The sequence below is a fragment of the Pleurodeles waltl genome, chromosome 4_2, assembly GCF_031143425.1.
Source record: "Pleurodeles waltl isolate 20211129_DDA chromosome 4_2, aPleWal1.hap1.20221129, whole genome shotgun sequence".
Classification (NCBI taxonomy): domain Eukaryota; kingdom Metazoa; phylum Chordata; class Amphibia; order Caudata; family Salamandridae; genus Pleurodeles; species Pleurodeles waltl.
Window position 1 is genome coordinate 1,043,438,461 of NC_090443.1, and position 26,223 is coordinate 1,043,464,683.

A 26,223-nucleotide genomic window follows, 5' to 3' on the forward strand; every position below is an offset into this window, starting at 1 on the left:
TGGTGAACACCGCCACCCACATCACCGGACACACGCTTGACCCCATCTTCTCCGCCAGCAAACACGTCTTCTTCAGCCACGCCTCCGCCCTACACTGGACCGACCACAGCTGCGTCCACTTCACATTCCGACGCGAGACCCGCCACCTCCGCACCCAACCCATCCCTCGTCGACAGTGGAACAAGATCCCCGAAGAGCAACTCTTCTCCGCACTCGCCGCCATCCAACCCACCCTCCCCACCGACCCCAACGACGCAGCCCTCAACCTCACAAACTGGATCTCCAACTGCGCAGACATCCTTGCTCCCCTCAAACGCACGCATCGACAGACCAACACCAAAAAACCTCTCTGGTTCTCTGACACCCTCAAAGAATCAAAGAAAACTTGTCGCGCCCTTGAGAAAGCCTGGCGCAAGGACCGCACCGCTGACAACATGACCGCCCTCAAGAACGCTACCCGCGAACACCACCACCTGATCCGCGCTGCCAAAAGGAACTTTTTCACCGACAGACTGGACAAAAACAGACACAACAGCAGAGAACTCTTCAGCATCGTCAAGGAGTTCTCCAACCCCAGCGCCAACGCCAACGCCGTCACGCCCTCACAGGATCTGTGCGAATCCCTCGCCACTTTCTTCCATAGCAAGATTAGCGACCTCCACAACAGCTTCGGACACCAGACCCATCCATACACCACCGAACCGGCATCCACGGCCATCACCCTCAACAACTGGTCCCACATCAACACGGAAGAAACCAAATCCATCATGAACTCTATCCACTCCGGCGCCCCTTCGGACCCCTGCCCGCACTTCATCTTTAACAAAGCCGACGACATCATCGCCCCGCACCTCCAGACCGTCATCAACTCTTCTTTTTCTTCTGCTACCTTCCCCGAATGCTGGAAACACGCCGAAGTCAACGCCCTACTAAAGAAACCTACGGCTGACCCGAGCGACCTAAAAAACATTCGCCCCATCTCTCTTCTGCCTTTCCCAGCCAAAGTAATAGAGAAGACCGTCAACAAACAGCTGACCACCTTACTGGAAGACAACAACCTGCTCGACCCCTCACAAACCGGATTCCGAACCAACTACAGCACTGAAACCGCCCTCATCTCAGTCACTGACGACATCAGAACCCTGATGGACAACGGTGAAACAGTCGCCCTCATTCTGCTCGACCTCTCGGCTGCCTTTGACACCGTCTGTCACCGCACCCTAATCACCCGCCTCCGCTCCACCGGGATCCAAGGCCAAGCCCTGGACTGGATCGCCTCCTTCCTCTCAAACCGTTCCCAAAGAGTTTACCTCACTCCGTTTCGCTCAGAACCCACCGAGATCATCTGCGGCGTACCCCAAGGCTCATCACTCAGCCCGACACTCTTCAATGTCTACATGAGCCCCCTCGCCAACATCGTACGCAAGCACGACATCATCATCACCTCCTACGCCGACGACACCCAACTTATACTCTCCCTCACCAAGGACCCCGCCAGCGCCAAGACCAACCTACAAGAGGGAATGAAGGACGTCGCAGATTGGATGAGGCTCAGCCGCCTAAAGCTGAACTCTGAAAAAACGGAAGTCCTCATCCTCGGCAACACCCCGTCCGCCTGGGACGACTCCTGGTGGCCCAAGGCCCTCGGCAACGCACCGACCCCCACAGACCACGCCCGCAACCTCGGCTTCATCTTGGACCCTCTTCTCACCATGACCAAGCAAGTCAACGCTGTGTCCTCCGCCTGCTTCCTCACCCTCCGCTTGCTCCGCAAGATCTTCCGCTGGATCCCCGCCGACACCAGAAAAACCGTGACCCACGCCCTCGTCACGAGCCGCCTGGACTACGGCAACACCCTCTATGCCGGGACTACAGCCAAACTCCAAAATCGCCTGCAACGCATTCAAAACGCCTCGGCCCGCCTAATCCTCGACGTACCCCGCAGCAGCCACATCTCCGCACACCTGAGACACCTGCATTGGCTCCCTGTCAGCAAAAGGATCACCTTCCGACTTCTCACCCACGCACACAAAGCCCTCTACGACAAGGGACAGGAATACCTGAACAGACGCCTCAGCTTCTATGTCCCCACCCGCCTCCTCCGCTCCTCTGGCCTCGCACTCGCTGCTGTCCCTCGCATCCGCCGCTCCACGGCCGGTGGGAGATCTTTCTCCTTCCTGGCGGCCAAGACCTGGAACTCCCTCCCCACCAGCCTCAGGACCACCCAGGACCACTCCGCTTTCCGGAGACTCCTAAAGACCTGGCTGTTCGAACAGCGATAACCCCCCCCCTTTTTTCCCCTAGCGCCTTGAGACCCGCACGGGTGAGTAGCGCGCTTTATAAATGTTAATGATTTGATTTGATTTGATCTATCTGCACTATGATCTCCAAATAACACTTTTTAGACTCTTCCCTCCTCTATCCCTGTTTGGATCACCCCAAACCTCAGTTTTCTACTATGATCTCCCAAATAACCCTTCTAAATTCGCCCTCATGTACCTCTCCTTTGCCTCACCCTAAGCCTCGTTTTACTGCTATGATCTCCCTAATCCCTTTCTACGGACTCTTCCCTCCACCATCTCTGCTTTTACGTATCCCAAACCTGATCTTACTACTATGATCTCCCAATTAACACTTTCTAGACTCTTCCCTCCTCTATTCCTCTAATATCCTATTCAATCCAACTAACAGACTCACATGTTCAAATTAACTCATATTTCCCCATACCAATCCACCACTAATCCTTTTGGGTTCCGGAGTAGTCTGCTAGTTGCAGAAAAGCGCTTTAACGCCTCGTCAGGTGTAGCAAGTGCTACATAAATACAATTACACTTACAATGCACCTCAATCCTACACATTCACTACTACTACTTCAACACAGCTGTCAGTTTATCAGAATCCTCTCCTCCTGTACACCTACTGCTATTGAAAGTCACAGAAATGTACTGCAACTCTGTCTGCCAGTGCATTCTTGTCCTGCACACGTGTGTACAGCCCTGCTCCTTGCCAAGTCTGCTGTAATGGACGGCTGCAGTTTCTACCAGTGATCCTCATTCTGCCCCAAAAGAACCTTTGCTCTTACACTATTTGTTGGAAAATTAGCTCTGCCATTGTGCCTCAGTTCTGCCACACTGGAGATATGCTTTTGCACCTGAAGTCTGTCCCTCTTATACTGTTCTATTACATGTCATGCCCACCAGATCTCACAGAGATAGCGCCCCCATCCTGCCCCTCAGAGCATCTCTATTGCTATTTCACTACATGGAATACTACTGCAGCTCTGCCTTAGAGCCTCGATGCTGCTCCTCAGAGTACCTCAGTTGCTATTTCATTACATGAAATACTACTGTAGATCTGCCATAGCGCCTAAATCCCGCTCCTCAGAGTACCTCAGCTGCAATTTCATTACATGGAATACTACTATAGATCTGCCACAGCGCCTCGATCCTGCCCCTCAAAACATCTCTGCTTCTATTTCATTACATGGAATAGTACTGTAGATTCGCCACAGCGCCTCGATCTCCCTTCTCAGAGCAGCTCTGTTTCTATTTCATTACATGGAATACTACTGTAGATCCACCATAGCGCCCTTATCATCATACATTCGATCTTGCTAGTATGCATTGTAATAGGTAGGTAATACAGTCTATGCATCAATTATTGATAATAAAACTAGAACGTTCATATTACAGCCCAACAACGCTGTGATCTGTAGAACCAACCCAGTCCCTCCCCCATAGAAAAACTTCTGTCTGTCTGATTAGTAACTGAGCAATGTATGTAGTGTTAATCCTAGTAGGCGTAAGGGAAGTGAGCAACTATGGGGACAGTTGATGCTTCAGAAGCTGAGTCTAAGAAGGCTAAGTGTAGTAATGTCACACTGGTGTGGGGGGATGGGAGAGGGTGGGAAGTTCACCAAGGCTTAAGAGTCATGGGTTCAGAAAATCGCAACAACCCGGAGTTTATCTGCACGGATTTAGTTGTGTTCCATCTCCTCGGCACTATTTTGTGCCCGAAATGATTCTAATAAGGCGTCCTATTCCACTGATATCGGTTTCTGTCATAGCCCTCTATATTCCTCACAACGGAGTGCTATGCTCTCTGCCTTACCCCAGTGCAATACCTCCTCCCTCCAATAAGTGCCCGGAGGAGCCTGGGATAATTTCCAATGCTTATTAGTAGTCGCTTCGCTAAATGCAGAACCAAGTCTATGAAATGTAAAGTCACTTTGCAACCTCAGGGTCTGGGATATAATCCTAATATGTACTGGTCTGGTGTTTGCTCCAGAGTGGTGCCCGTTAGGTCCATCAATGACACCCCTATGTGTGAGAAAGTAGCCTCTTTCTAGCATGGTTACCCCCATGTTTGGCCTGTTTGTCAGTGTGTTTTGCCTGTGTCACTGGGATCCTGCTAGCCAGGAACCCAGGGCTTATGGTTTGTGCCCTATATGTCAGTCTGTTTCACTGTTTTTGTCAGTATGCTTGACTGTGTCACTGGAGTCCTGCTAACCAGGACCCCAGTGCTTTTGCTCCCCCTGGTTCCAAATTTGCACTTACATACTGTTGACTTAGTATGTCACTCCAAATTGGCTTACTGGTCCCCCTTATAAGTCCCTAGTATATGGTACCTAGGTACCCAGGGCATTGGGTTTCCAGGGGATCCTTATGGGTTGCAGCATTCCTTTTGCCACCCATAAGGAGACCACAAAAAGGCTTCTACAGGACTGCATTGCAGCCTGTGTGAAATAATGCATGCACTATTTCAAAGCCATTTTCACTGCACCAGGTAACTTCTAAGTCACCTATATGTCTGCCTTCCCACCCTGAAAGCTGGGTGCCAAGTACCTGTGTGTGAGGGCACTAGCAGAGGTGCTTCCACGTCGTCCAGGCCCATTTTCCTGGACTTTGTTAGTGCAGGACACCATTTTATATGTGTACTAGACATAGGTCACTACCTATGTCTAGCTACATAATGGTAACTACGAATATGGTCAAGTAAGTTGTCTAAGAACTGGGAATTGTACCACAATACTGATTCCAGTATTGGTTACACAATCCAATGCACTCTGGGGGCTCCACAGTGGACCCCCAGTATTGCCAAACCAGCCTTTTGAGGTTTTCACTGCAGACCAAGCTGATCCTCTCCCTCACCAAGGACTCTGCCAAGACCAACCTCCACGAAGGAATGAAGGCCAACGCTGAATGGATGAAGGCCATCGCTGAATGGATGAAGAACAGCTGCCTCAAACTCAATTCTGACAAGACGGAAGTCCTCATCTTTGGCTCCACCCCCTCCGCATGGGATGATTCCTGCTGGCCTGCCACTCTTGGATCCGCTCCGACTCCCACCGACCAAGCACGCAACCTAGGATTCCATCTTGGACTCCTCATTATCCATGACCCATCAAGTCAACGCCATCTCCTCCTCCTGCTTCAACACCCTACGCATGCGGCGAAAGATCTACAAATGGATCCTCACTGAAACCAGGAGAACAGTCACCCAAGCCCTCGTAAGCAGAAAACTGGACTATGGCAATGCCCTCTATACAGGAACCATGGCCAAACTCCAGAAGAGGCTGCAACGCATCGAGGACGCCTCCGCACACCTCATCCTGGACATCCCCCGCCACTGCCACATCACAGGCCATCTGAGAGACCTGCACTGGCTGTCCGTCAACAAGAGAATCACCTTCAAACTCCTCACCCACAAAGCACTGCATAACACCGGACCAGAATACCTAAACAGACGGCTCTCCTTCTACAACCCGACCCAGCAACTCCGCTCCGCTGACCTCGCCCTCGCAACCATCCCACGCATCCGCAGAACTACAACTAGCCACAGATCATTCTTGAACCTCACCGCCAAGACGTGGAACACTCTTCCCACCCACCTGCGTCAGACCAAAGACCTCCTTACCTTCAGGAGACTTCTCAAGACCTGGCTGTTTGTGTCGCGCCGCCGCGCGCGGCACGAGCCGAACATTCGGCTCGGGCCGCAGCACACGTTTCTCTGACGCGACGCGAACCTAGTCTGCTGTGTGCTTGCAGAGGCCCCAAATTGGGCATGGGGCCTCGTTCTTTTGCTGTGCACCGCGTTTTTAGTTATGTCTGACCCCCCACTCACCTGTTCTTTTCTTCTTTTGTTCTTTTCCTCTTTTGTTCTTTTCTTCCTTTCTTCTTTTCTTGGAACATTCTTTGTGGAGGTTTTTTCCCATTTCAGGGTTTTTTTCTTCTTTTCTTGGACATCTGGTTGTGCCTTCCTTTATGTTTTTAACTCCTTCCCATGTTCCTTTTCTCTTCCCAGCATTCCTTGTTCACTATTCTCTATGGTTCCTAGTCCATTCTGTTTGATGTGCTTTTCCCTATCTAAGATGGTGTCCTCTTACTTCCTGTTGGTCGTTTCCTGTTTGTTGGTATTTAAGGGCTGTGATTCTTTCTCTCCTTGCGCTGCAACACTTTCTGTTTGGATGGTGTCTTCGCTCCTGCTTCCTCGTATTCCTGTGCTGGTTCTCGTCAGTTCAGAATACTTTTTCCAGTATTTGCTCTTGCTCATATCTCTTCGTTTTTGTTCCTGTTTTAGGAACATTCTTTGTGGAGGTTTTTTCCCCTTTCAGGTTTTTTTTTCCTCTGGCGCTACTTCTGAGGGGCACGGCCTGCTCTTGGCGTACCCATTGCCTGCAGCACTGTGGCTACCAGAAAGAGTCGCCCCTACTTGGGCCAAGGCCGAACCTTCAAGAACTCGCTCTGCGGCCTCCAGGGTAAAGCAGCACGTAAGTCGTGACAGTTTGTGCAGTAGCAGTCCCCCTCCTCCCCTTCCCCTCTTCCCCCACCTCAGCGCCTTGAGACCCTCACGGGTGAGTATTGTGCTTTACAAATCCCTTGATTGATTGATTGATTGATTGATTGACCCAGCTACTGCCACCTCAAAGACAGGCTTCTGCCCTTCTGGGGCTTGAGCAGTTCAATCCCAGGAAAGTAGAACAATGCATTTCCTTTAGGAGAGGGGTGTTACACCCTCTCCCTTTGGAAATAGGTGCCACGGGCATGAGAGGGGTATCCTCCGGGAGCCCCTAGAAGTGCTTTGAAGGGCACAAACAGGGCCCTCCTCGTATAATCCAGTCTGCACCAGTTCAGGGACCCCTAGTCCCTGCTCTGGTGTGAAACTGGACAAAGGAAAGGGGAGTGACCACTCCCCTGTCCATCATCACCCCAGGGGTGGTGCTCCAAGCTCCTCCAGGGGGTCCCTGGGTTCTGCCATCTTGTTTTCAGGATGGTCCGGGAACTCTGGGAGCCTCTGAGTGGCCAGTGCCAGCAGGTGATGTCAGAGCCCTCCCCTGATTTGTGCTTACCTGTTTAGGTGACCAATTCCCTTTTCAGGGCTATTTAGAGTCTCTCCTCTGGGTGGTTCTTCAGATTCAGATTGCAACACTCCAGCAGGAATCCTCTGCATCCTCCATTTCACCTTCTATCGATGGATCAACAATGACTGCTCCAGGAACCCTGCAAAACTGCAACAAAGAAGCAAAGAAGTCTTCTGCAACACTGTAGGTCCAGCTCCTGCCAGCATCTGCAACAGTTTCCAGGTCGTGCACCCTCTGAGGACTGGCTGTCTTCAGCCTGCACCAGAAAACCCGAAGGAATCTCCTGCAGAGTGACGGAGTCACTTCCCTGCTTCAGCAGGCACCTCTCTGCAGCACGACCAGTGGCTTGAACCCCTCTCCTGGCAACGAGCATGGATCCAGCAACACGGGTAGTGAACTGAAGTGGTCCGTTTGAAGTAAGCCTCAGCAAGGCCTACTAGTGCAAGGGGTTCACCCTTCTCTGCACAAAGTCCTCAGACCATATAGGAAGAAGTTGGCACAGAAACTGAAATAAAAGACAAAGTTTATTAAACCTCATGAGGTGGTACTACAGTTCAAACAGCACCCTTCGGTAATGTTTGAAGTAGCACACTGAACGGAGAGAGCATGGTCCTTTTATACCCACCCAGGGGCTAAAAGGAGGAGGTACAATTATAGAAGCAAGACTTCTATACATATAAGGTCATGTGGAAATGCACAGTCGACAGGTAGGAGGGGCTAACAATTTGCAGACCTTACTGGGCATGTGCAAAAGTGGGAGATGCTAAATATAACTTGTCACTAGACAGACTTTCAAGAGTAGTTAACAGAAAGGTAGGACAGAGCATATGGCGAGCACATGGCAGCATGTGGCAGAGAAAATGGCTGCCATGAATACAAAATGGATTCCGCGAAATGTTCATAATAGTTGCTAAATACAAGATGTCTTCTGCTAATGCTTAATCTAATCGCTACTAAACTTCAACAGTCCCGTTAGTCCAAATGTCCATCTGTCTAAATTTGGTGGAGGTAAGGGCTTGCCTTCCCACACAGGACAGTATCCCTGTGCACCGCATGTTTTGCAGGCTTGTGTGCGACCTTCCTTAAAGTTCTTCATGCACAGCCCAATTCAGGTCTCCTGGATTCTTCCTTGCAGTGCACAACTTTCTGCGATGTTCTCTGGTGGTGTGGGATCCTTTGTTACAGTGCTGCATGGGGCTCCATTTGTACCTCCTTTGTCCTCATCTTGTGGGACTCCTAGTAGCGTTGCCTGGTCTTCTGAGGGCTCTCTGTACTGCTGAGGGCCCCCTCTGACTCCTCCTCTTGGGTAGAGTTGACCTGGTCCTTCCTGGGCCTGGGCAACGCCATTATCCTCCAACCGCAAGCTTTGCATTTTTCCAAGGCTTGTTGGCGGAATCCACCAATTCAAACCAGACTGCATTCATCCATCCGTTGTGGGACATCACCTGCACTAACCAGGAACCTGCATCTGTCTTCTTTGGTGCAATTCTGACTTTGTCTTCTCACCGGTGGTTCTTCTTTTGCACCTTCATCCGGGTTAGCAGGGGCTCCTGTTCTCCCTGGACTCTTCAGTGCTTCTTGGACTTGGTCACCTTCTTCCACAGGTCTTCAGGTCCAGGAATCCATTGTTGGTGTCTTGCAGTGTCTTCCAGTTATTGCATAATCTTCTATCACAACTTTTTTGTGTTCTTAGGAAACTTGCTGTACTTTACTCCTGCTTTCCTGGGCTCTGGGGTGGGATATTCTACTTACCTTTGGTCTTTTCTTACACTCCCAGTGCCCCTCTACACACTACACTTGCCTAGGTGGGAAACCGACATTCGCATTCCACTATTTTAGTGTATGGTTTGGGTTCCCCCTAGGCACATTGCAACCTATTGTCATTTTCACAGTTTGCACTATTTTCTGACTATTTACTTACCTGTTTCTGATTGCTAATGTATATATTGTGTAGTTTACTCATCTCTTAAGGGAGTATAGCCTTCAAAGTATTTTTGGCCTTGTGTTACTAAAATAAAGTGCCTTTATTTTTGGTAACAAATTATTGTCTTTCTTGTGTGTGAGTACTGTATGACTACAGTGGTATTGCAAGAGCTTTGCATGTCTCCTAGTTCAGCCTTGCCTGCTCTGCCTACAGCTACCTCTAGACAGTCTGGCTTCTAGACAGTGACTACATTTCACTAATAAGGGATAACTGGACCTGGTCTAAGGTGTAAGTACGTGTTGGACCCACTACAAACCAGGTCAGCCTCCTACACTATGCTAGACCAGTATTCTGAAAGTGAGGGATATGTCCATAGCATGTGTGTAAGGTCAGCACCATAAGCGTGACATCGAGGGAATTGGGCCGAAGCCGAAGGATAGATTGTGTTGAGCCTACATGGTGTAAGATATGCTCGATGAAAAATAAAGAATTGTATCAGTTTAAATCTGGAATTGCAAGATACTTTCTTAGGGTATTGGAGCAAAAAGGTCCATTCTTTAGGTGTAATGTCCTGCTCGATGTCCTCGGCTCATTTAGTTTTTAGTAAATCCAACCAGGTCTTGAGGTGTCCGAGGTACAGCCAGCAGGTAAGGTGTCTGCTGTGTCCCATGGTAAGAATGGACTGGAGGAATTTGTGTGTTGTCTGCAGGCGCACAGTGTTTTTGGACATAGCCAAGTATTTTAGCAATGGGTTAAGGACAAAGTCTCAGGCACCCCATGTGCCTGTACGAAGACCAAGCGTGACATTAACATGCCATTCTCGAAGAAGTCACCCATGGAGCGGACGCTCTCTTGATTTCAGATCCGGAGCATGGCGGCCGTTCCAGTACCTGAGGGAGTGGGGAGCCCACATAACGGTACTTTCGGTGCATATGGGAGTGGTGATGCCATAAATCTCAGCGCTATTTTTCAGTACGCCAAGGCTATATGCAGCAGCAGAGTAATATCTATAGGTGGCTTAGAGGGGCACAACAAGCGGTGGAGTAGTCCCTTCCGTAGCATTATAGCAGTGTGATTCATTTCTCCCAGATTACGACCGGCCCACCAATATGCCAGCCATTGTAATTTTCCTGCTATGAAATAGGCCTTGAAATCAGGGGCGACCAGCCCTCCCTCATCAGGTGGCAATTGCAGCTTTGACAGGCTAATTCTACGGTGACCGCCTCCTCACACCAGGTCAACCAGCAAAGAGTTCAACATTTGAAATATCTGGGGTGGTACTAGGAGTGGCAGATTGACAAAGTAGTATAGAACACGTGGTAACACTACCATTTTTGCTAAGGCCAGCCTACCTGATACAGAAAGGGGCTAGGTGTTCCAAAAATATACACCTGAGGTCAGAGTACTACAATCGCCTGCATCAAGCTACCTTCTAACAGGTCAGTCTGGTCACGGTAAATTCGGATACCAAGATATTGGAAGGATAGGGGTGCCATTGTGATGGTCTCAAGCCCAAACTGAATTGAGGGTTCTGAGTAGGTATCACTAAAAGAATATACATACGACTTGTCTGCATTCATTTGGAGACCAGAAAGCTCTGCAAATGTAGCTAGGATCTGTGCTCATCCGTCCCACACCTTCTTGCAAATCCTTATAATATAGGATCATATCTTCCGCATATTATGAAATTGAGTGTGTAGTTCGGCCCAGTACAATTCCCCATGCCACCGTTTCCAATACAAACAAGAGGGGAGACAGGGGGCAACCCTATCTGGTACCACGGAATATAAAATGGGAGGTGGATATGTGTGAGCCAGTTTTGGCTCGGGCTGTGGGTTCTGAGTAGAGGAGCTTCATCCAACGGACATGTTCTCGGGGTATCCCAAAGGCCTCTAGAGTCACTAACATATGATCCCAGCTAAAGGTATCAAAGGCTTGACATATATCTAGAGACAAGCATTCTGCATATAGGTACTGGTGTTTAGACTCGTCCATGAGCTGAAACAGCCGACGTATGTTTAACGACATACTGCGATGCGGAATAAAGCCACTTTAGTCTGTGTGCAATAATTGAGGAAGGAGCGGGAGAAGGCGACATGCAAGTACTTTACTAAGAAGTTTACTCTGTAGGAGGACAAATCTTCAAGGGATCTGTTGGGTTTAAGAAGTGAAGTTGCTATGGCCTCGCAGGTCGAGGGGGAAGTACTCCCCTTTCAAGTGAACTGTTATATAGACCCTCCAGTGGAGGGACCAGCCCTACAGCATATGTAGAATAACATTCTACTGGTAAGCCATCGGAGACGTGGCACTGCAGATAAGTCGGCGTAGTAGTTACGGAAGGCCTTCTTAATGCCAATTTGTGTATCTAACATGCCCAGGGATGGGGACTGTATGGATAGGATAGGTGTCGGTGCTTGTTGTGGCTTAATTAGTCTGGCAAGTAGGGCTCCAAGTTTATCTACTTTTGTGTGTAGTTTTTGTGTGTAGGACCTATATTCAAGGACTCGGAGGCGTTCAAGAAGTTCTGCGCGGCTGAACCAGGCATTTCGTAGTCGAGTGTCTTCTATAGGGTGATGTGCTTCCTCTCGTTCTATGGCTCCCGGGTCATTCTCTAATTGTGTTAGTTCTTTCAGTAATTCCATCCGCGTACCAAAGAGTGCAGCTATGGAAGACCAATGTATCACTGCCTTGAAGACTTTCCAGTCAAACAATCAGGATGAAGCAATGCCTGTGATTTCAGAGATATAGGTATAGGGCCAGATGTAGGTAGGTTTCATATTGCGACTTGCAATTTGCGAGTCATAGCGACTCGCAAATTGCAACTCGCAATATGAAATGCAGAAAGGTGTCTCAGACACCTTCAGCGACTCGCTATGGGGTCGCAAAGACCCACCTCATGAATATTTATGAGGTGGGTCGCAGTTTGCGACCCCATAGCGAGTCTAGGCACTCACAGGGATGGTGGCCTGCTGGAGACAGCAGACCACCATGTCTGTGACTGCTTTTAAATAAAGCAGTTTTTTCTTTTTGCAGCCCGTTTTCCTTAAAGGAAAACGAGCTGCAAAAAGAAAAAATACCGAAACCATTTAGTTTCGTTTTTTTTAGAGTAGGCAGTGGTCCATAGGACCACTGCTTGCTCTGAAAAATATTTTTTGTGGCATTCACAAAGGGGAAGGGGTCACATGGGGACCCCTTCCCTTTTGCGAATGAGTTACCATCCACTTCAAGTGGATGTTAACTGCGAGTTGGTTTGCGACCGCTTTCGCGGTCACAAAGCAACTCAACATCGCGATGCGGTAGCAAATAGCAAGGGAACACCCCTTCCTATTTGCGAGTCGGAATCACATTTTGCGAGTCGGTACCGACTCGCAAAATGTGACACTGCATCGCGTAAGGCCTTTTGCGCCTCACAAACTGCGTTTTTCGCAGTTTGCGAGGCGCAAAAGGCTTCCTACATCTGGCCCATGGTCTCCAGGAACCCTGCGTTTTCTAATACCGTAGGTGCCATGTGGACATCTGAGAAGGCATTCGACCCCATGAAAGTGTAATTTCTAGTAGATTGTGGTCTGACAATGTTTTGCCTAAGTATACCTCTGTTTCTATTTTATGACATGGAATACTACTGTAGATCTGCCTTAGCGCCTCAATCCTGCTCATCAGAGCACCTCAGCTGCAATTTCATTACATGGAATACGACTGTAGATCCGCTATAGCGCCTCGATCCCCCTCCTTAGAGCACCTCTGCTTCTATTTCATTACGTAGAATACTACTGTAGATCATAACACAGCTCCTCGATCCGGCCCCACAGAACCTCTTTTCTGAGTCTTTTGTAAGGGGCGCTACTTCAGCTCTGCGGAAAGACCTCAATGCTGCCCCTCTTGTTCGGAAAACTACTGCTTTGCTCCATAAACCTAATGTTCAGCATCACTGCTACTAAGCATGTAAACAAAAGAGCCTGTCACTTCATGGTGCTTTTAGTGAAGAAGAGGGGATAGTGCTGTTAGATTTCAGCCGTCAGCTGGCAGCTCTCCTGCCTCTGCAGACACCTGTGTAGAAGGGCTTTCAGCAGAGACAGACTCCAGAAGACCCCATGGAGACCCTGCCCTTGGACATACAGCTGCATCCCTCACTCACTGCCACCTTACTGATGAGTGCAGACTCCAGAGAAGCCATGTCAGCCTCCTCTCAGCTCTCCTGCCTCTCCAGACACCTGTGTAGAAGGGCTTTCAGCAGAGACAGACTCCAGAAGACCCCATGGAGACCCTGCCCTTGGTCATACAGCTGCATCCCTCACTCACTGCCACCTTAATGATAAGTGCAGACTCCAGAGAAGCCATGTCAGCCTCCTCTCAGCCCTCCTGCCTCTCCAGACACCTGTGTAGAAGGGCTTTCAGCAGAGACAGACTCCAGAAGACCCCATGGAGACCCTGCCCTTGGTCATACAGCTGCATCCCTCACTCACTGCCACATCACTGATAACTGCAGACTCCAGAGAAGCCATGTCCGCTGGCAGCTCTCCTGCCTCTGCAAGCAGCAGTGAAAGACCCCAAGAGACCCACGTCCCAGCTCCCACTCCTGGACTGGTCCTCCGACCAGTCTAAGGGCCTTATGGACCCCAAGGCCCCCCATCCTTCTTGCACTCCTTCTTCTCTCTGCTCTCAGCCTTCTCTCTGTCCGTTTCTCTCTTGGTGCCTGTTTTCTACTTTCCACTCTCTTTCTCAGGCCCATTTGAGCCTGTTTTCGCTTTCCGCGCTCTCTCTGGCCTCTTTCTGTTTGTTTTTCTACTTTCCGCTCTCTTTCTTGGGCCTCTTTGTCCCCCAATTTTTCCTCTTTTGTGCCTCTTTGGGCTCCACTTTTTCCTTCTTTGTACCTCTTTATGCCCTGCTATTTCCTTCTTTCTCTCTCTTTATGCCCTGCTATTTCCTTCTTTTCTTTATACATATTTGTGCCTGGCTTTTAACTCCTTTGTGCCTGTGTGCACCGCTTGTTCTTTGCGCCCATTCTCCTGCACTTTCCCACCTCCTGCCTCCCCTCTCCTTCACTTTCCTGCCTCCCACTTCCCACACTTTCACGCCTACCCCGCTCCTTACCTACATCTCTGTTGCTTGCCTTCTCCCGCCTCCTGCACTTCTCCCTTCCCTAGCCTGGCCTTCTGCCACCTCCCACATCCCTCCCCACCCCCAGGACCTACTTAATAGCATCCGCGGTGCGACCACGCTGCTAGTGCACCAAAGGCAAGCCCGTCTGTGCCATAATGTGCCCAGATTGTGCTACATGCCAAGGACCCCGATCCGACCAAACAATGCTACTACACAGCTTCCAGCCCTCATGCACTCTACACCGGACGCCGCCACATCAACTGCTTCAATGCCTCACCTCCCTCCATGGTAGGACCCTTCTCATGCACTCACTGCCATTTCACCTGCACCAACATGCACTCCCCACATGCCATGCATGCCTCACCCCTTCTGACATGCACACTGTCAAGGTCCACCCACCTGAAGTACCAGGCTCTGCGGGAGCAAAGACTGTCCACCCTATACCTTGTTAGCCAACCCTCAACACGCGAACTGAGGATGAGGGTTGGTGGTTCACCTTCGGGGGGAAAGGGGTTTGGGAATGAGAGAGGACTGATTTAGATTTCGGCGGACGGGTTACAGCGTCAACACCGGTGCTCGCTGAAGTATAAATCCCCTAGGAAATAATAGGATTTATATATACGCGACGGTATTTTTTTTACCATTGTGACGGACTAACCTGCTCCCCGAAACTTAAAACAAGCCCTAAGTCTGGTATAGTGCACTGACTGTGAATAGCCAAAACTGTAGATCTGTTGGCTTGAACTAATGCAGCATCACCTTTGTTCTTTCAGGTGTCGGGGTGTGCCGGGAAATGCTGCACGTTGAAGGACATCAAATTCAGGGCGATGAATCTTCCCAGGGGCAGAACCAGGAGCTGGGTCGTGATGGTAAGGAAAGGCTCTGGGATGGAGGGAGGCTGAGCGGGAGATGGCAGGCCCAGCTGGAAACTGGAAGAGGCACGGGGCTCCTTTCTCCAGAACAGGAGTTAAGGGGTCGATTTTAGGGTTCAGGGTTGGGTTTTGGGGGTTCAGGAGTAGGTTTTACGGTTCAGGGTTGGGTTTTAGAGTTCAGGGGTCAGTTTTAGGTTTCAGGGGTCAGTTTCTGGGTTTTAGGGCTCAGGGTCAGGTGTTTGTCTCTGCCATATTGGGAATTGGGCTGTCGGAGTGGGTTTGGGTTGGATTTGGTTAGGTTTGGTGTGTGTTATTGGGCTAAAAGTTATTTGGTTCGGAGTCGGGATGACTTTGTGTGTTTCCATGCATTGGAATAAATTGGGCTGTGATTCAGCTCGGCTAAATGTGTTTCCGGGCATCTTCGGGCGTTTTCGGACGGTAAATGGCTCGGTTTTGAATGGGTAGGGGTCAGTGTCTCTAGGAGTAAAATGGATTTGGTTGGAGTGGCGCAGGCGACACCCAGCTCATCCTGTCCTTCACAGACAACAACCGCACCATCAGGACCAACTTCAACACCTGCATGTCCAATGCAGGAAACTGAATGAAACAGATCTGCCTAAAGCTCAACACAGAAAAAACTGAAATCTTGATCTTTGGGAACAAGAGCTCTCCATGGGACTCCCCCTGGTGGCCAACAGATATGGGACCCATGCCTACTCCCACTGACAAACCAAAAATCTCAGCATCATCGTGGACGACAGACTCTCAATGACCAAACAAGTGAATGCTGTCACCTCATCCTGCTTCTTCATCCTACGGATGCTCTGCAAAATATTCCATTATCACCCCACCGACGCCAGACACACGGTCACCAAAGCCCTCATCACCAGCAGACTAGACTACGGCAACACACTGTACACCGGCATCACGAACCAACTTATACAAAGTCTCCAGAACACCGAGAAATCTGTTGCAATACTTATCCCCCGCAACACACACATCACGACCCACGTGAGAGAGCTACACTGGCTACCAATCCAAAAGTGATGCCAATTCAGACTACTCACTCACTCATACAAAGCCCCCCGCAACATCGGACATGCCTACCTCAACCAACTCCTCAACTTCCACCAACCCACCAGGCAAGTGCGCTTAGCCTCACTCCACTTCACGCAAAGACCCCGCATTTGCAGGAGCAAGGCAGGAGGACGTACCTTTTCCTATATCACCGCCAAATCCGACCTTACACAACACATCAAGGCTTCCCCATTCCTTTGTGAATTCTGCAAGAAACTGAAGACCTGGCTATTCCACTAGCAGCCTAAGGGGCCTACTAATCTATTCAAGCACATGGATACCCCTCGCGTGATAAATGTGCTATACAAAGCCTCCAGGCCGGCAGATGGTTGTGCCACACATTACCTATAACTGCGGACTCCACCTGAGTCGTCAGGAGCAAAGTCTGACAGTCAACCTTCACAAAACAAGGCAAATGTGATAGTTAAACTATTTTCAATTAATTACCTGGTTACAGACAAATGCATTTTAAAATATCCTATGGGTTAAGGCACCTGCTGCACAGATATTTCTGTACCCAGCAATTTCAAAGGTGTACTAGCAATGAGATCCCTCTGGTACTTAAAGCACTTGCTGGAGGGATCTGTGTGTAATCTAGTTGTATGTTTTATTCATTGAGTTTTAATGTGCCTGCTGTAAAGCACAATGTGTAACATGCAGGTCACAGATTTCTATTTTAAGTAGATAGCGAAGTGGGTTTTGCCGCTAGGAGCCTTTACGAAGTCAGAGGTGATTTTGCCTATCATTTATTTATTGACACAGAAACTAGGGAACCACTTTAAATCTATCCTGTTTGACAAAAGTGACTTTTGTTGGCATAGTATGAATTAAATTAGCTTTAATTTCATTTAATGTATTGTGATTGCCACCAATATTTAGTTAGGACTTTTCTTTTCAGCATTTGGTAAGCCTGAAGAAGTTTCCCCAAATTCTCGGTCTTGCAGAAAATCACCCTAATGTGACCCTTTTCCCATCTACTTACAGATGCCGTGCACCACCTCCATCTCAGAACATAAGGTAAGCGATGCTGTGTTACTTTTACACAGGCTTAAAGCTGCAATTAAAGGGCTATATTGGTTTGATAGGTAGTGGGTTCATAGCAGCGTTAATTTGATGCATGGATGTAGGAGGCTGGCCTGGCTTGTAGTGGGTACCAGAGGTACTTACACCTTGTGCCAGGTCCAGTTATCCCTTATTAGTGTAGAAGAGGTGTTTCTAGCAGCTTAGGCTGATAGAAGGTAGCTATGGCAAAGCAGCTTAGGCTGAACTAGGAGACATGTAAAGCTCCTACTATACCACTTATATCATATGCACAATATCATAAGAAAACACAATACACAGATATACTAAAAATAAAGGTACTTTATTTTTATGACAATATCCCAAAAGTATCTCAGTGAGTACCCTCAGTATGAGGATAAGGTATATACACCAGACATATGTACACAAACCAAAATTATGCAGATAATAGCAAAAGGAAATAATGCAAACAATGTAAAGTTACAGTAGATTGCAATAGGAGCACATAAGTATAGGGGCAACACAAACCATATACTCCAAAAGTAGAATGCGAACCACAAATAGACCCCAAACCTATGTGAGCTTGTAGAGAGTCGCTGGGACTGTAAGAAAACAGTGGGGGTTAGAAAAATAGCCCACTCCAAGACCCTGAAAGGTAGGTGTAAAGTGCACCTACTACCCCCAGAGAGCACAGAAGGCGTGATAGGGGGATTCTGCAGGAAGAACAAACACCAGCAATGCAACAACAGTGGATTTCCAGACCTGAGTACCTGTAAGACAAGGGGACCAAGTCCAATAGTCGCGATAGTGTCGAGAGTGGGCAGGAGCCCAAGAAATGCCAGCTGAGGGTGCAAGGAAGCTGCCACCTGTTGGAAGAAGCTTGGTGTTCTGCAAGAACGAAGAAGACTAGGAACTTCCCCTTTGGAGGATGGATGTCCCACATCGTGAAAAAGCTTGCAGAGGTGTTCCCACGTAGAAAGACCGCAAACAAGCCTTGCTAGCTGCAAGGGTCGCGGTTAGGGTTTTTGGATGCTGCTGTGGCCCAGGAGGGATCAGGATATTGCCACTTGGATGAGGAGACAGAGGGGAGGCCCAGCAAGTCAGGAAGCCCTCACAGAAGCAGACAGCACCTGCAGAAGTACCTGAACAGGCATTTAGAAGAAAAGTGAACCGGAGTCCACCCGAAGTCACAAAAGGAAGTCCCACGAAGCCGGAGGACAACTCAGAAGGTTGTGCACTGCAGGTTAGAGTGCCGGGGACCCAGGCTTGGCTGTGCACGAAGGAAATCCTGGAAGAGTGCACAGGAGCCGGAGCAGCTGCAAATCACGCAGTACCCAGCAATGCAGTCTAGCGTGGGGAGGCAAGGACTTACCTCCACCAAACTTGGAATGAAGAGTCACTGGACTGTGGGAGTCACTTGGACAGAGTTGCTGAGTTCCATGGACCACGCTCGTCGTGCTGAGAGGGGACCCAGAGGACCGGTGATGCAGTCTTTTGTTGCCTGCGGTTGCAGGGGGAAGAATCCGTCGACCCACAGGAGATTTCTTCAGAGCTCCTGGTGCAGAGAGGAGGCAGGCTACCCCCATAGCATGCACCACCTGGAAACAGTCGAGAAAGCCATCAGGATGAAGCGATACAAGGTTGCTAGTAGTCGTCTTGCTACTTTGTTGCGGTTTTGCAGGCGTCCTGAGCAGTCAGCGGTCGATCCTTTGGCAGAAAGTGAAGAGGGAGATGCAGAGGAACTGTGGTGAGCTCTTGCATTCGTTATCTGGTGAGATCCCCAAAGCAGAGACCCTAAATAGCAAGAAAAGGAGGTTTGGCTACCTAGGAAGGAGGATTGGCTACCAAGAGAGGTAAGAGCCTATCAGAAGGAGCCTCTTCTGACGTCACCTGCTGGCGCTGGCCACTCAGAGCAGTCCAGTGTGCCACAAACACCTCTGTTTCCAAGATGGCAGAGGTCTGGGACACACTGGAGGAGCTCTGGGCACCTGCCCTGGGAGGTGCAGGTCAGGGGAGTGGTCACTCCCCTTTCCTTTGTCCAGTTTCGCACCAGAGCAGGGCTGGGGGATCCCTGAACCGGTGTAGACTGGCTTATGCAGAGATGGGCACCATCTGTGCCCATCAAAGCATTTCCAGAGGCTGGGGAGGCTACTCCTCCCCAGCCTTCACACCTATTTCCAAAGGGAGAGGGTGTTACACCCTCTCTCAGAGGAAGTCCTTTGTTCTGCCTTCCTGGGCCAGGGCTGCCTGGACCCCAGGAGGGCAGAAACCTGTCTGAGGGGTTGGCAGCAGCAGCTGCAGTGGAGACCCCGGAAAGGCAGTTTGGCAGTACCCGGGTTCTGTGCTAGAGACCTGGAGGATCATGGAATTGTCACCCCAATGCCAGAATGGCATTGGGGTGACAATTCCATGATCTTAGACATGTTACATGGCCATGTTCGGAGTTACCATTGTGATGCTGTACATAGGTAGTGACCTATGTACAGTGCACGCGTGTAATGGTGTCCCGCACTCACAAAGTCCGGGGAATTTGCCATGAACGATGTGGGGGCACCTTGGCTAGTGCCAGGGTGCCCACACACTAAGTAACTTTGCACCCAACCTTCACCAGGTGAAGGTTAGACATATAGGTGACTTATAAGTTACTTAAGTGCAGTGGTAAATGGCTGTGAAATAACGTGGACGTTATTTCACTCAGGCTGCAGTGGCAGGCCTGTGTAAGAATTGCCAGAGCTCCCTATGGGTGGCAAAAGAAATGCTGCAGCCCATAGGGATCTCCTGGAACCCCAATACCCTGTGTACCTCAGTACCATACACTAGGGAATTATATGGGTGTACCAGTATGCCAATGTGAATTGGTAAATTTAGTCACTAGCCTGTTAGTGACAAATTTGGAAAGCAGAGAGAGCATAACCACTGAGGTTCTGGTTAGCAGAGCCTCAGTGAGACAGTTAGGCATCACACAGGAAACACATACAGGACACATACTTATGAGCACTGGGGCCCTGCCTGGCAGGGTCCCAGTGAGACATAGACTAAAACAACATATATACAGTGACATATGGGGGTAACATGCCAGGCAAGATGGTACTTTCCTACAATGGAGCTCTGTAATGAATAGTTAAATAGCTTACGCTGTTCAATGGGACACTGTTGGAGGTGTATTGCTAAAACACCTTACAAATGCATTTCTGCAGAAATGTGAGTTTATTCCAATCTTATACTTTGTATTTGAATTATCGAAAGATCCCTGTAATATTGGTACAAATCCATGAAGCAGTAGGGCAGCTATTTGCAAAGCTATTCCTGAAACTGACTCATGATAAGCCAGGTCTGAAACTACAATGTACGTCCCAAGATGAGGAAGATGTTCAAACGCACATTCTCTAACTCCTTGTAGATTGGCATACAAGGACTGCTGTCTAAAATTCACTGTTCATCTTCCCCTGCTTGCTATTTGGTGGTGACATTCAATGGATGAAAAAAGAGTAACAGGGTAGAAGGAGTTGTGAATTCATGTGGAAAACCTGACAAGGTTTGGAATTCTGGAAGAACAGGTATTGAAGCCTACATTAGCGACGTCTACCCAAAGTCACTAAAGATATATAGATATAGATACATATTGGCCTTTGTTTCAGTGGCACATTTAAACTAGCATTGAGAGTCTATGATGAATCTGAAAGCTCCCCAAATCCAGGTATATTCAGAGGCCAGAGCAGGCAGCAAAATTGTAGCACATTTAGAAACTGCAACAGTCTTCTAGGAAAACTCTAAAACCCTTCAAAAAGAACTTCATGCATGCGTGCTGGACATAGTAAGAAGCTTTGATCTCCAACTGTTATGAAACACTGAATTTGTGGCTATTCAAGTTGATGACACCATTGCCCTGGCCACTAAACACGTCAATACTAGGTTTTTGGTCTATTGATAATGACAGGACAGAGATGAGAGGTCTTGTGGTTTCACACATTTGAGGGACTCTAGTGCCGAAGCCTTTGCTACATCTATACTGCCTGAACTGAACCTTGTATTTCCAAAGCTTCCAAAACTTATAGCTTCCTCAAAGGTATAAGTGAAATATGAGTTGGTTTACAACATAATTAGAGATGTTCACACTAACGGTGACAGTTATGCTCACTAACTAAATATTATTAAGCAGTTAACTTAGAGTTTGGCGCAGGGTTACTCCTTCACAAACATGCCAGGTACCCTCTCCGCAGTATTATGATTCCCATAGGATATAATGAGATCGTAGTACGTTGGACGGGATATCAGTCACTTTTGTGATGAAATAACCCCATTGGCCAATCTCTAAATCAGGCCCTTAATCTTATAATGCAGTAACAAAGGACTCTGAGGCCCAAAGTTTCTTTGCCTATGTGGCAGGCATGGCAGCATTCTTCTCCCATTCACCTAAATGAACTGATATGCTACAGGGTATCACAGCAAGAAGACTTCCAAAGGGATCTGAAATTCATTGGACGCTTCAGATATGCACAAGCAGTCCAATTCTCGAAGACAGGATTGATCTTGAGAAATGGGCTATTTGACTCGTGGCCTTGCCCCAGACCACTACATGATAAGGGGTTCCAGTTCTTTCTGTTTTTGGACCATGAGGTAACGCTTCAGGTTTGTATGTCATACATCCAGCTACAAGAAAAGTGAAATATATACTGTCTTTTAACAAAGAGCTACAATTCAGTTTGTTACCAGCATGAAGAGAGTCAGAGAAAGAGTTGATAATTTAGACAGAAGATGACCAAGTGATCAAGTTTCCAAACTGCAAAAACATAACAAGCCTCATCTGAGTTTGCCAGGAGGTTTGTGGCACTATAGTTGTGCAGGCAAAGGATGTTTCTGTTAATGAACGAGCACTGAACAAGGCTGAACGATAATGAGGAGAGGAGATCTGAAAACCAAGTCACCTCTGCTATACAAGATGCACGTATAATGGCAGGCTACTGTCCCATTTCTTTGTTTGCTTTAATTCAAAAAATGAATCTAGAAAAATCACTTACTGAGGCATTTGCTTTAATACAAAAACTCAAAGCCACTTCCATGACAAGTCAGAATGGTGTTTTGCTAATTTCAACAGAATTAAACATTCTTTTTTCATAACAATCTTTATTAAGTGGCAGAGTTACTTGAGTTACAGGAATAATACATCATACTCAGACAATGCCTACATTGAATCAACCTCCTTTGCAGAACATCTAGTCCTGGTTGACAAGAAAGGATCACTATTGATAAGGTAAGAAGGAGTAGCAAAATGAACACACCTCACATCTAACAAACTTGTACATTTATACTAATGATGTGAGGCTCACAACCTCTCATTCCATGTAAACTCAGCCCTGTTCCCCAATATTTGGCAAACATAATTCTCTCACACAGTAGTGAATTTCCACAATTTATTTATTTACATTTTGTAATTAGATAATTAGATTGTTCTCTTTACATCTCACTCTCACAAGCAATACCATACTAAAAATACTAAATATATTTCATATTAAAAATGCCATAGAACCATATATTTTAGGAAAGTATTGTCAGAGTTTTTCAAAATCTAAGTATTCCTATCTTCAGTATAACCATACCCATCGACAGAGTCAGCGCTGGTGTGTAATGTTTGGGGTGTCAGATGTACCATGAAGTAGTAGAATCTGAGCCATCAGAGGGCCCTCAATATTCAATACAGTCAATGCAGTATTTAATTCATTCCAAACTAGAGCCTCAGTTTCTAAAACTACCACAGAATGTCTACCTTGTTACAACTAGTGTTTACGCTTCTCCAACATACTGAGGGCCGTATTTATACTCTGGTTGCGCCGAATTTGCGTCGTTTTTTTCGACGCAAATTCGACGCTAAACTAACGCCAACTAACGCCATATTTATACTATGGCGTTAGACGCTTCGGGCGCCAAAGTGCCCGGAGTGTGCGTCATTTTTTAGCGTGAACCCCTTCCTTGCGTTAATGATATGCAAGGGAAGCGTTCCCATCTTAAAAAATGACTCCCAGGCCTTTACGTGGTATTTATACTCCCGGGCAAAAATGACGCCCGGGAGTGGGCGTGGCCAAAAACGGCGCATTTGCGCCGCTTTTTAACGCCTGGGTCAGGCATGGCGTTAAGGGACAAGTGGTCTCAAAATGAGCCCAGAGTGCCCTCCCCTGCCCCCAGGGACCCCCCCTGCCACCCTTGCCCACCCCAGGAGGACACCCAAGGACGGAGGGACCCATCCCATGGACATTAAGGTAAGTTCAGGTAAGTATTTTTTTTTTTTTTTTGTGGCATAAGGGGGCCTGATTTGTGCCCCCCTACATGCCACTATGCCCAATGACCATGCCCAGGGGACAGAAGTCCCCTGGGCATGGCCATTGGGCAAGGGGGCATGACTCCTATCTTTACAATGATAGGAGTCATGTTGATGGGGGATGGGCGTCGTTAAAAAATGGGGCAAGTCGGGTTAAGACGATTTTTTCGACGCAACCTGACTTGCCCCATTTTAAGACGCCCATACGCCATTTTCCCCCTACGCCGGCGCTGTCTGGTGTACGTGGTTTTTTTCCACGCACACCAGGCAGCGCCGGTCTGGTAGCGCCGGCTAACGCCATTCAATAAATACGGCGCCCGCATGGCGCTTCAGAATGGCGTTAGACGGCGCTAAATTTTTTGACGCTAAACTGCGTTAGCGCAGTTTTGCGTCAAAAAGTATAAATATGGCCCTGAATCTGGGCTGGCCCTGGCATGATGCAGTCTATGTGCAATGACACTGGCACAAGATTTTAAAGTATTTTAAAGTATCCCAGTTCCAGCCTGGCTTCCCTGTTATGGTATGCTATGTTATGTTACATTGATTTGTATAGCGCACTAGTCACCCGAGAGGATATCCAGGCGCTTGGGCAGGTGTGAGGTGCTAATACGAAGAGCCAGGTCTTCAGCTCCTTACAGAACTCAAGAAGTGAGAAGGAGGCTCTGATGTGTTGAGGGAGATCCTTCCATGTCTTGGGTGCAATGTAGGAGAATGAGTGTAGGAAAGTACCATCTTGCCTGGCATGTTACCCCCATTTTCACTGTATATATGTTGTTTTAGTTGTATGTGTCACTGGGACCCTGGTAACCCAGGGCCCCAGTGCTCATAAGTGTGCCTGAAGGTGTTACCTGTGTAGTGACTAACTGTCTCACTGAGGCTCTGCTAATCAGAACCTCAGTGGTTATGCGCTCTCATTTCTTTCCAAATTGTCACTAACAGGCTAGTGACCATTTTTACCAATTTACATTGGCTTACTGGAACACCCTTATAATTCCCTAGTATATGGTACTGAGGTACCCAGGGTATTGGGGTTCCAGGAGATCCCTATGGGCTGCAGCATTTCTTTTGCCACCCATAGGGAGCTCTGACAATTCTTACACAGGCCTGCCACTGCAGCCTGAGGGAAATAACGTCCATGTTATTTCACAGCCATTTTACACTGCACTTAAGTAACTTATAAGTCACCTATATGTCTAACCTTTACCTGGTAAAGGTTAGGTGCAAAGTTACTTAGTGTGAGGGCACCCTGGCACTAGCCAAGGTGCCCCCACATTGTTCAGAGCCAATTCCCTGAACTTTGTGAGTGCGGGGACACCATTACACGCGTGCACTACATATAGGTCACTACCTATATGTAGCTGCACAATGGTAACTCCGAATATGGCCATGTAACATGTCTATGATCATGGAATTGCCCCCTCTATGCCATCCTGGCATAGTTGGCACAATCCCATGATCCCAGTGGTCTGTAGCACAGACCCTGGTACTGCCAAACTGCCCTTCCTGGGGTTTCACTGCAGCTGCTGCTGCTGCCAACCCCTCAGACAGGCATCTGCCCTCCTGGGGTCCAGCCAGGCCTGGCCCAGGATGGCAGAACAAAGAACTTCCTCTGAGAGAGGGTGTGACACCCTCTCCCTTTGGAAAATGGTGTGAAGGCAGGGGAGGAGTAGCCTCCCCCAGCCTCTGGAAATGCTTTCTTGGGCACAGATGTGCCCAATTCTGCATAAGCCAGTCTACACCGGTTCAGGGACCCCTTAGCCGCTGCTCTGGCGTGAAACTGGACAAAGGAAAGGGGAGTGACCACTCCCCTGACCTGCACCTCCCCTGGGAGGTGTCCAGAGCTCCTCCAGTGTGCTCCAGACCTCTGCCATCTTGGAAACAGAGGTGCTGCTGGCACACTGGACTGCTCTGAGTGGCCAGTGCCACCAGGTGACGTCAGAGACTCCTGCTGATAGGCTCCTTCAGGTGTTAGTAGCCTATCCTCTCTCCTAGGTAGCCAAACCCTCTTTTCTGGCTATTTAGGGTCTCTGTCTCTGGGGAAACTTTAGATAACGAATGCAAGAGCTCATCCGAGTTCCTCTGCATCTCTCTCTTCACCTTCTGATAAGGAATCGACTGCTGACCGCGCTGGAAGCCTGCAAACCTGCAACATAGTAGCAAAGACGACTACTGCAACTCTGTAACGCTGATCCTGCCGCCTTCTCGACTGTTTTCCTGCTTGTGCATGCTGTGGGGGTAGCCTGCCTCCTCTCTGCACCAGAAGCTCCGAAGAAATCTCCCGTGGGTCGACGGAATCTTCCCCCTGCAACCGCAGGCACCAAAAAGCTGCATTACCGGTCCCTTGGGTCTCCTCTTAGCACGACGAGCGAGGTCCCTCGAATCCAGCAACTCTGTCCAAGTGACCCCCACAGTCCAGTGACTCTTCAGTCCAAGTTTGGTGGAGGTAAGTCCTTGCCTCACCTCGCTGGGCTGCATTGCTGGGAACCGCGACTTTGCAGCTACTCCGGCCCCTGTGCACTTCCGGCGGAAATCCTTTGTGCACAGCCAAGCCTGGGTC